The sequence below is a fragment of the Solanum pennellii genome, chromosome 11, assembly GCF_001406875.1.
Source record: "Solanum pennellii chromosome 11, SPENNV200".
NCBI lineage: Eukaryota > Viridiplantae > Streptophyta > Magnoliopsida > Solanales > Solanaceae > Solanum > Solanum pennellii.
The window spans coordinates 37,865,780-37,878,290 of record NC_028647.1 but is presented as its reverse complement, the minus strand read 5'-3'; the positions used below and the strand labels follow the sequence as shown (position 1 = coordinate 37,878,290).

The following is a 12,511-nucleotide window of genomic DNA, read 5'->3' as shown; positions in this document are numbered from 1 at the left end:
ACAGGGGTCACCAGATCTGGAAGAATTTATACTTCTGAAAATTTGGTTCAAGGAAGCTCTAGCAAATCCAAAGCACCAGTCGTAGAGCTTGAAGATCAGGGTATTTGAAAAAAAGTTCAAGCTAAAGAATACTCTGTCATTGAGCAGCTGAGTAAAACCCCATCCCAAATATCAATTCTGGCGTTACTGCAATCTTCCGAAACTCATCTAAATGCCCTTCTGAAGATCCTTGGTGAAGCTTATGTCCCATCTAACATCACTCAAGGAGAGGTAGCCCAAATGGTGGGGCAGTTCTTTGAGTCTTACAAAATATCTTTTCACAAAGATGAGCTGCCACTCGAAGGAACAACCCACAATAAAGCTCTGTACATTTCGGTTCAGTATCAGGATGAGGTGATAAACAAAGCATTAGTTGATGCAGGTTCAAGTTTAAACATATGCCCTCTGAGCACACTGACGAGGCTGGGCGTGGATAGTGCAAGAATTAAGACATGGAAGATGAATGTGAGGGCATTTGACGGCTCTCAGAGAGGCACTATTGGGGAGATAACTTTGGACATGCTCATTGGTCCTGTCACTTTCCCCATAGCTTTCCAAATCTTGGACATCCCTTTATCATACAACTTATTGTTGGGTCGTCCATGGATTCATATGGCTGGAGCGGTCCCATCTACTCTTCACCAATGCTTGAAGTTTGAATGGGATTACGAAGAGGTTGTAGTCCATGGAGAAAAAGGGCATCATGTATACACGATTGAAGGAAGAGAGCACATGGATGGTGAAATGTACCATACAGTGGAGCTTGTTGGTAATATTGAGTTGCAACCTTGGTTCAGCCAAAAAAATCATAGATATGATGGCCTGGTTCGGTTTCGAGCTTGGGAAAGGTTTGGGGGCTGAATTGCAAGGGATAGTCGAACCTATACAGCCTGTTCGACATTCCACCACTTTTGGCTTGGGATATAAGTACACTACCGAAGAACGGCTCGATTGGCAACCACCTAGAGATGGGTACTACTATCCATTAAATAAACCCATACCGCCATTGCATGAATCATTTCGATCAGCAGGTTTCATGGGAGGCATTATTGATGAGATCTCAGACGACTTGAAGGGGTTGTCGCTAACCAAAGAAGAGGGGAAAGTTTGCAACGTCGTGATCAACGAGGAGGAGAAAGGGGGCCCTAGTGGAAGCAAGGAAGAAAAGATCAGCGTCAGCAATTGGACCTCGACTCCATCCAGACCTCGTCGAGCATCTGGGTAGCTTTGGAAGATGTTTTCTATCAAGTTTTAATTCAAATAAAAAGAGTTTTTTTTTTAAATGTTTTAATTCCCATCCCCTGTATTGCTTTCAAATGAGAACTTATGAAATTTTCAAAACTTTATCAATAAAGTTCTTTTCCCTATTTTGCCTTATATTTAATTGTTCGCTATATTTTTCACCAGCAAAATTCACTATAAAAATGTTGAATCTGAAACTATGGTATACAATGAGACTGCTCAACTTAACATTAATGACTTAGAAGAAGTCGAAGACAATGAGGTTCCCGAGGAGTTAATCAAAAGGGTTGAGGAATTTGAGGAAAAACCCAATCCAAACTTGGTAGAGACAGAAGTGGTAAATTTGGGAAATGCAGAGGTGATACAAGAAACCCGAGTAAGCATCCATATGACAAAACAAGACAAGAAAGAGTATACCAAGTTTCTCATAGAGAATAAGGATATTTTTCGCATGGTCCTATGAAGACATGACAGGGCTAAGTACTTCAATCGTAGCCCATCGACTGCCTACTGATCCAGCATGTCCTCCGGTAAAATAGAAGCTGAGAAAATACAAGCCCGAGATGAGTCTGAAAATCAAAGAAGAAGTATCAAAGCAATTAGATGCGGGGATCCTCCAAGTGACAGAATACCCAACTTGGCTTGCAAATGTCGTTCCAGTGCCCAAGAAAGACAGCAAGGTTAGAGTTTGTGTGGATTACCGGGATCTCAATAAAGCTAGCCCTATAGATAACTTTCCCTTACCAAACATACACATACTGATTGACAATTGTGCTAAGCACGAAACTCAGTCATTTGTGGATTGGTTTGCCGGCTATCATCAAATTGAGATGCACAAAGACGACGCTGAGAAAACTGCCTTCATCACGCCGTGGGGCGTCTATAACTACAAGGTGATGCCTTTTGGATTAAAGAACGCTGGGGCTACGTACATGAGGGCAATGAATACTTTGTTTCATGACATGATCCATAAGGAAATTGAAGTTTATGTGGATGATGTCATCATCAAATCAAAGGAAAGTTCAAATCATCTTGAGGACTTACGGAAATTCTTTGCCAGGCTACGCATGTACAATCTGAAACTGAATCCAGCGAAATATGTCTTTGGAGTTCCTGCTGGAAAGCTTTTAGGTTTCATTGTCAGTCGTCGAGGTATAGAATTGGACCCATCAAAGATCAAAGCCATTAGTGACCTTCCCCCGCCAAAGAGCAAGAAGGAGGTAATGAGTTTCTTAGGGCGACTTAACTACATTAGTCGTTTCATAGCTCAGTCTACTGTCATTTGTGAACCTATCTTCAAGTTGTTAAACAAGGATGCTGCGGTGAAATGGACAAGCGAATGTCAGGTAGACCATTACTTTTGTATATTTCAGTATTGGATAATGCTTTCAGCTGCATCTTGGGACAACATGATGAAACAGGGAGGAAGGAACAGGCAATATATTACATGAGCAAGAAGTTCACATCGTGCGAAGCTCGATACTCTCTATTAAAGCGTACCTGTTGTGCTCTAACATGGGTTGCCCAAAAGTTACGACATTACCTCTTATCGCATACTACTTATCTGATTTCAAGGATGGATCCTTTGAAGTATATCTTTCAAAAGCCCATGCCCACAGGTAAACTGGCAAAATGGCAGATATTGTTGAGCGAGATTGACATAGTGTATGTCACACAAAAAGCAGTGAAAGCACAAGCATTAGCAGACCACATGGCAGAGAATCCTGTGGACGATGATTACAGGCCGTTGAAAACCTACTTCCCAGATGAAGAGGTGGCCTTTGTGGGAGAGGACATTTCTGAAGAATATGATGGATGGAGAATGTTCTTTGATGGAGCTAAAAATCTTAACGGATCTGGCATCGAGGCTGTTTTGATCTCACCCACCGGGCAACATTATCCGGTATCAGCAAAACTCAGATTCCTTTGCTCAAATAATATGGCCGAATACGAAGCTTGCATATTAGGTCTCCGACGGGCGATTGACTTGGATGTCCAGGAAATGCTAATAATAGGGGATTCAGACCTATTGATTCATCAGGTTCGAGGTGATTGGGCAACAAAAAATCGAAAGTTGTTACCATATTTGGAGTGCGTGCATAGGCTATGTAAAAGGTTTGTCAAAACAGAATTCAGACATGTACCAAGGGTCCAAAATGAATTCGCAGACGCCTTAGATACTCTGTCTTCTATGATTCGACACCCTGATCACAATTACATCAATCCTATTCACATTCACATACATGAACAACCAGCTTATTGTTTCCATGTTGAGGAAGAGCCTGATGGAAAGCCCTGGTACGATGACATTAGAGGATATTTGAAGAGTGGTGAAAACACAGAAGATGCAAAAAATGTACAAAAGCGTACAATTCGAAGGTTAGCAACCCAATTCTTTTTAAGTGGGGAAATCCTATATAGGAGAACTCCCGATTTGGGGCTGCTAAGATGCGTCGAAGCAAGAGAGGCTCGCAGGCTGGTCGAAGAGATACATGCAGTCACCTGTGGCCCTCACATGAACGGTTTTACATTAGCAAAGAAGATTCTGAGATCAGGATATTAGTGGCTAACTATGGAGACAGACTGCATTCGCTACGTCTAGAAATGTCGTCAATGTCAGACTCACGCAGATATGATTCGAGTACCCCCCAATGAACTCCATGTCACTAGTTCACCTTGGCCGTTCGCAGCGTGGGGCATGGACGTCATTGGTCCAATCGAGCCAACAACATCCAACGGGCACAAATTCATTCTTGTCGCAATTGACTATTTCACCAAGTGGGTTGAGGCCACCTCCCATAAATCAGTCACAAAGAAAGTTGTGGATGACTTTGTCAAAAATAACATTATTTGTAGGTTCGGAATTCCTGAGTCAATCATCACTGACAACGGCACCAACCTAAACAGTGACCTAATGAGATCAATGTGTGAGAAGTTCAAGATCAGTCATCGAAACTCTACAGCATACAGGCCACAGATGAACGGAGTTGTTGAGGCAGCAAACAAAAACATCAAAAGGATATTGAGCAAGATGATCGATAACCACAAACACTGGCAGGAAAAGCTACCTTTCGCATTGCTGGGGTATCGTACCACAATCAGAACTTCCACAGGGGCCACACCTTACTTGTTAGTATATGGCAATGAAGCTGTGATACCCGCCGAAGTAGAGATACCTTCCCTAAAGATCATCCAGGAAGCAAAGTTGAGTGATGCTGACTGGATACAAGGTCGGGCAGAGAATTTGGCATTAATAGATGGAAGAAGAATTAACAACATTTGTCATGGTCAGCTCTATCAGAATCGAATGGCCAGAGCTTTCAACAAGAAGGTTAAGGCCAGACATTTCTCAACTGGGCAACTGGTTTTGAAGCGGATTTTCCCAAATCAAGATGAAGCAAAGGGTAAATTTTCACCAAACTGGCAAGGTCCGTACATAGTCTCTCGAGTACTGACAGGTGGGGCCCTCATACTTGCAAAAATGGATGGAGAAGTTTGGCCAAAACCTATCAATTCAGATTCTGTGAAAAAGTATTACATCTAGATATTGATTCATGCTCTTTTGTAATTTGGAACTACGTCAGACCTGATTCCCATTTAAGAGGGGATACGTAGGCGCTCCTATGGGGTTCGGTCTTATTATAAATATCTTTCATTTTCCCTTTTCTATTGATAACTGGGGCAGAACTTTTGAGAGGATCTCAAAAATTCCATCAAGAATTCTCCTGGCACATCTTCATACTGGGGCAAAATTTTTGAGTAAACTCAAAAATTTCACCAAAAGTTTCTTCTCAACAAGCAGTCAGCTTACAACGAAGATCAAATGATAGCTCTACTTTTGAGTCAGACGTTGTAAAGTCTCAACCTAGGCCATGGTCAAAGATTCGACATAAGCTTTTACTAAATGATAATTTCAAAATCTTTCAAAGTTTTTTTTCTCCCTTTTATGAGAAACAGACGCTCGAAGAGGTGTGGATGGCGATCCAAAGGAGCACGCTGCACCAAATCATGGATAAAGATCAACCTCCCCCCTTTAAACTAACTATTTTTCTTTGAATGTAGAAAATACAGGTACATATACAAAGGCAACTTCAACAATCAACATACTACATTTGAGTCCGACAAATGACACTCAACCCTTTCAATAAGGAGGACGCCCAAGCTACTAACGCCCTCAAGCAACTGCCGTGCTGGCAAATTACATTCTGCCCGATGTTGCGTCATTTGCACCTACGCCTCATATCGCATTATGCTCGAAAAACTACATCATTATATTATGCCCGAGATCGCAAAAATGCATTACTTCATGTGCTCGATATTGCATGTGCCCGAAGAAATGCATCATTGCATGTGCTCGATATTGCATGTGCCCGAAGAAATGCATCATTGCATGTGCCCGAAGAAATCCATTATTGCATGTGCTCGATATTGCATGTGCCCGAAGAAATGCATCATTGAATGTGCTCGATATTGCATGTGTCCGAAGAAATGCATCATCGCATTGTGCCCGAGACTGCATTGCGCCCAAAATTTGCATAAGCCCAAGCTTGCATCGTGCTCGAAGTTGCATGCGCCCGAATCAAGTCAAGTCACAAGAGTATCAACATATGCCAAAAACAGATACGCTCTCTTTACTCATAACTTAAATCCCAAAGGCGTCATTCTCCAAAGGCATCATCTTTCATGGCCTGCGGACTTCATGTCATGGCCTGAGGACTTATTTTATGCATATCATGTTCCTAAGGCATCATAGTCTAAAGGCATCATCCTCATGGCCTGCGGACATCATATCATGGCCTAAGGGTTTAATGTGTGTCTATCATGATCCGAAGGTGTCATAGTCTAAAGGCGTCATTTTCATGGCCTACAGACAACATTTTCATGACCTGAGGATACACTTTGCATATCATGGCCCTAGACATCATAGCCTAAGACGTCATTTTCATGTTCTTAAGGCAAACATTCATGGTCAACATGGGAATTGCATCATGTTTACATTTACCGCTTATTTTGATATGTGTGTTCTAATTACTCTATTTGAGCTATATTACAAGTTACAGATGTGCAGATTTACAGATAAAGTCGCCTTTTGAACGGATGTTCACTTGCTTACAAACAAAGGCTTCGACAAATTCTTGGCTACTCGCACTATCGTTTTGCTACTCATCTATCATTCAGGCTACCATGAAGATATCTTCGGATTCAACTCGCCACTGTAACCTACTGTCCTTCATCTAGGCTCGTCCGCCTTACAATGCGACATTTAGGCTCGTCCGCCTTACAATGCGACATCTAGGCTCGTCCGCCTTACAATGCGACATCTAGGCTCGTCCAACTTACAATGCGACATCTAGGCGTGTCTGCCTTACAATGCGACATCTAGGATTGTCCGCCTTACAATGCGATATTTAGGCTCGTCCGCCTTACAACGACATTTAGGTTTGTCCATCTTATAGGACATTTAGGCCGTCCACCTTAAAAGGACATTTAGGCTTGTCCGCCTCATAGGACATTTATGTTCGTCCACTTTATAAGGTATTTAGGCCGTCTGCCTTAAAACGACACTTAGGCTCGTCCTCCTTAAAATGACGTTTAGACTCTCCTTACAACCAGACATTTTCCGTCTATAGTATTATATCGCAATACTATCAGATCTATTGGAGTTTGACGTTTTCTTCAGAGATGGGTTGCAATTCTTCAACAAGTTAAGACAAAGTCTACGAGGGCATTTCAAGGCAGATATGCTTCTTATCACCTCTTGTCATTTATTTAGAGCTCATATTTTATCATTGTTGGTCATACTTTATATATTTATAAGCTAACATTTTATCTAGAATTTGCAGATATGATCGATCGCCCTTGATTACAATTATCATGCTATCATCTATCACAACAAAGACCCTATCAATTCTTTGCTACTCATACTCCGAACCTTGCTCAAATGCTGATAACCTCACTCCATCATGCTCTTCCTGCTTCTCTGTCATGCTCTTCTAGCCTCTCAATCTTTCTTTCTCGCTACTCTAATCTTATCCATTCAAGCCGATATCGTGCCTTCTGAATACCTTAGCGCTCTTTCAACTTTTAAGAGTTTCATTTGCTCTTGAATCTAGAACTACACACGACCTGATTCTCGTATAACCAGAGATATGTAGGCGACTTAAAACCAAAGTCTCCGTCGTACCCTTTTTCAACTCTATATCGTTTCAATTGATCCAACTGACATCTCTCGTCGGTCAGACAAAATCGGCTACTAAGTCAACATTGGTTGCCTGACAATTCATTCTTCATTCTCAATCAACCAAGGGGCAGCTGTTGACACCCAATTTTGACCGACCTTTGACCATTTTTAGGAATACTATTCGATTAAATACGTATTTTAAATTTTAGAATTTTTAGTCGACTTTGCTTGAAAATTATATATTTTAGTATGTTTTACTTTATAAAATTATCGTAAAAATTATTAAATATTTTAAAATTATCAATGAATTCCAAATGTTTTCAAATTTAAATGATTTTGAATTATATAAAAATATTTTAATATATGTAGTATTTTAATTAAATAGTAATTCCTACACTTTCCTTACATTTTAAATTCTAGCCTATTCTATCATAATTTCTTTCAATTCTAGCCACTTGAATTAGAGTTTATTTCAATCATAGCCCCTCTTTCATTCCAATTCTAGCCAAATTTTAATTGCAATTGTAGCCATTCCATATTCAATCCAATCTGATTTCAATACATCTCATTTTTTAATCTCATCATTCATTTTATTAATCAAATCTTAACCCTTCATCTCTTATTGAATCATTGGTTGAGATCAAATCCTTCTTCCTCTCTATTTTGAACTATCCAAACCTAAGAAAGATTTTTTTTCCTCCTCCTCCCCTCCCTCTCCTCCTCACCTCTCTCTCCAGCCGCCCCCTCATTCTTTTCCTCCTCTCCCCTCCGCTTCCTCCCCCTTCCCGTCCTTCTCCCTCTCTCCGCCTCCATCTTTTCTTTCTCTCCTCTCTTCCCTCTTTCCTTCTCTCCTCTCTTCCCTCTTTCCTTCTCTCCTCTTCTCATCTCCGACGAAGACAGGCGACCAGTGGCAGCTCCGGCGAGGTCAGCCGCTGGCCACCTCTTCTCCCTTTATCCCTCTCTCTCGCGACCCCTCTCTCTTCCCCTTTCATTGTTCTCTCTTCTCCTCTCTTCTCCCCTGCTCTCTTATCCTCTTCTCTCCCTCGTCCCATCTCTTTTTCTTCCCTTTTCTCCCAGCAGCAGCGGCTCCATCAACTGGCGAGCGGCAACAGCTTGAGCCACCAGCAAGCTCCACCAGCGGCCAGGCATTGCCGCTTGAACCCCCTCTCGTTCCTCTCTCCTCCCCGACTGCCTACCCCTCTCTGCTCCTCCCTTTCTTTCTTTCTTCTTATTTTGCAGGTACAGCAGCAGTCGATGCCGGCAGGCTCCACCGGCGTCAACCAGCAGCATCAAACAGCCGCAGCTCTTGCCGGCGACAGCCACCAGACGAGCAACAACAGTAACCAGCAAGGCCTTCGCGCCTTCATCACCGTTAAAGTTCGATGACGGATCTGCTGAGATCCGTCTCAGTAAGTTTTAATTTAAATGTTGTTAAGTTTTTTTATCTTAGTTATCATAAGATGAATATTTCTTGAATTTGAGTCTGGTTCGATCTTGCTGTACTTGCTTTGCTTAAATGTTGTTCGTTAATTGCGTGTAATCTGTTGTTAAAAGCGTGTCATTAAGGAATCATTCACTCTTAAGATTCAAATAGAAGAAATCCTTGTTTAGATTGTATATTTTCTGTGTTTGAGTTAAAATATATCTGTAAAGACTATTAATATCGTATCCTTCTGTAATTTGGAATAATCTTTATTATGTGTATTTATTGAATTTTTCTTAGTCACCTAATTCGTTTTACACCCGTTAATGAAGTTTGTCACTATCCTATTCATGGTAATTTCATATTCTTATTTGGGAATAAAAATACAGAATATATCAATAGTCAAGTTGGTTCTTCTTTAGTTAAAGGAAATAATATTACTCTTTTTTATTTTATTTTACTTGTTTATATTTGGTATTGAAATATTATTATAATTTTGATTTTTTTTGGCTCCTTTGAAATAAGGAAAATATGATCTATTTTTCCTTATTTGTAAGCTTATTGATTTCTTACTTGCTTATTTATGGTAGAATAATATCTTTCTGATTTTGGCTCATCTTTGTTTAAGGAGAAAATATATTACTCTCTATTAATTTTTTCTTACTTGTTTATATTTGGTAATGAAATATTTTAAAATTTTCTAATTTGGTCCTCTTTTATAATAAGGAAAACAGTATATTTAATTGATTCCTTTAAATATTTCTTTTCCTTATTTTGTTTCCCCCTTTTTGCTATATAAATAAGACCCCCTCCCTTCATTATTTCATCAACTCATACACTCACTCACTCTCTCTCAACACAAGAGCTCTCATCCTCTCACCTCATACTATTATTACTCTTAAGCAAATTAAGATTTCGGTGTTCTTCTTTGCTATTACTTGGCTACCTTGCTTTGTAAAAATAGAAGTTGGGTCAACTCGTTCTCATTGCTATCATCCCTTTCTACTCAACCGGTTTGTATTCTTTTCGCATTCATACATCTACGAAAGCTTATTGTTCTATGCTTCTATATATATAACTTGTTGATTAAACAATTTTATATGTGTCTCATCTCGCCTAAATAAATGTGATTACTTGTATAGTTATTTGATTGCTTTGACAGGTCTCAAACTTGAAGTTCAAGTTGAAGATTAGCCATGAAGAAAGATTTATTTGTTCAATTCATATATTTGAATCTATATATTTCTTAATTATTTGAATTTTGTAATATTTGTATAACTCTAAAGCTCTCATATATAATTTTATTTGGGGGATCGTCTAAGGGAAGGGGATTTACTTGCTACTTGTTAATTGTAATTTTTAAAGTTAGAAATCATGCCTATAGGTTTATCTTTGACCACCTAGAATTTTCTTTTGTAGGTGTTGTAATCTAACAAATTTTCAACATGCTTGACGCTTTGTTTATAAGTTTAAAAAATAACTAGACTCCATTAATTTTTTGAATGTTAAAATCAAATCCTAAAAATTTAGTAGGCTGTTAGATGTTAAAAATATGTTATAACTTTTCATTTGTTTTATCACGTAGAAATCATGCCTAAGGATTAAAATATTCATATCAATTAGATTTACAAATCATGCCTATATGTGTTACTCCGCTTTGAACACTTAGAAATCATATTTGTAGGTTTATAAATAAATTTTTTTAACATACCCACTCCAATAAAATTTGTTGTGTATATTTTTTGCCCCCTTTTAAATTAGCTAATATTATTAATTTGACCTTTTCAAGATTTCCGCACTTATGATGCAATATGTTGTTTTCTTAAAATAATAATGACATTAAATTAAATCATTTCATGCATTTAACAAATTACTTGTTTTTTTTGAATATATTTCATAGCAAAATCTTTGCATTTAATAAATTTACCACATTAATGTTCTACTAGTTTTTTTTTTCTTACAAAGTTTTGCAACATGAATTTTTTTAAAAAGTCATTATTCAATTCTCCTTTAAAACATTGGATTGACTATGACATTGTCAATTTTTTTTTTAAAAATAAATTATAAGCACTATCTCCTAACCTATCATTAGTGGGAAAGTCAAAGGAACTACGAGGTCTAGTTCCAATTTTTAAATTAAACCGATGCGTCCCCGGAAGTACCACCTACCCATGATTTTTTTTAAGGAATTATGTGTACTTAAATATTCATGTGCCTATATGCAAACTATATCTTTTAAAATCATTTTCAAAATATAAACTATTATTTTTTAAAGACCGACCTCAAATCAAAATTGTTTCTAGGGTGGAGGAGCGCGATCAACAATATCGTGGCATCATCCCTACAAAGAAACAAACATTTTTTTAAATAAAATTTCCTAATTCAAAACTTGCTCAATTTTCAAAACTTTACTTTCGCACATATTAATTGCTTAATATTTGCCAATTTTGTTTATAACTTAGTCTCGTATGTTAAAATAATAAAAAATAAATTTGATTGTTTATTTATTGCTATCACCTAGCCTTGCATATCTAAATAAATAATAATAATAAATAGTCTTAATTGTTTTATACTTGTTATCACTTAGCAAGCATATTAATAAATAATAATGAAGTGACCTTGATTGCTACTTGTAACCCCCACATAGATTGCATGAGATACGGCCGGGACCCACATTTGTGGACCTCGAGGATGCCTAACACGTTCCCCTCGAGGTAATTTGAACCCTTACCCCGATATCTGGCTCGTTGACCTTAGCTAGACTTAGTTAGGTAAGATAGGTGCCCTAACGCTCCTTAATTCGTTAGGTGGCGACTCCAAACTCGAAATCCCAAAACAGTTGTTAGGTTGTGCACAAAACTCGTTTTCTGCGAAAATGGGGCGCGACATTTGCGTATAATTTCAGTGATTGTGGACTATATGTTGTTGCTTATGCAGACCATTCAGTAAGGGGAATTTGGTTCCAACATATGTTGCAGAGTTTATCCGTATTCAATACGCGTCTTTACTGTGGAATTATGGAATGCAACAAATCCAAGCTAATGCCACCAGTGACAATGAGGCACCAGAAAGGCCAGTCAGGATTCATAGGGATGTTGATATCAGTGACATGATTACAATTGATTAGAACTGTAGTACTAGATTTATGTATTTTTGAATATGGCAAAAACATAAGAACCTTTAACATTGTGAACTTCTATGTTTTTTTATTATAATATACTTGTTTGTTCAATTTAGTCTTTCACTTTGTTATTTTTGTTAACAATTTAATACTTATACAAACTACATTATAAAATATATATTTATACATTAATTGTATAAACCTATGTGTATATTTTACTTTATCTCGACAGTTTATATAATTGTTAATTCATTATGAACTGTATAATTATACATTATTAGGATTATACAATTGTTCAGAAATTTCAAATTTACAAACAAGATTATACAATTTATAGTTATACACTATCAATATAAAACTAGGATTACATTTATGTTGGACATATACATATACATTTCAAGGCTTACAAAATAGTTTATAAAGTATACATATATATTCAACTTAAACAACAACATATATTTATACATTAACTGTATAAATCTCGATAGTTATACAATTGTTAATT

At 37.9% G+C, this 12,511-nt stretch overlaps 1 pseudogene; it reads left to right on the top strand.

Moving 5' to 3' along the window:
- Positions 1–2,857: 2,857 nt before the first annotated feature.
- LOC107003827 lies at positions 2,858–12,012 on the top strand (annotated as a pseudogene).
- Positions 12,013–12,511: the final 499 nt, after the last annotated feature.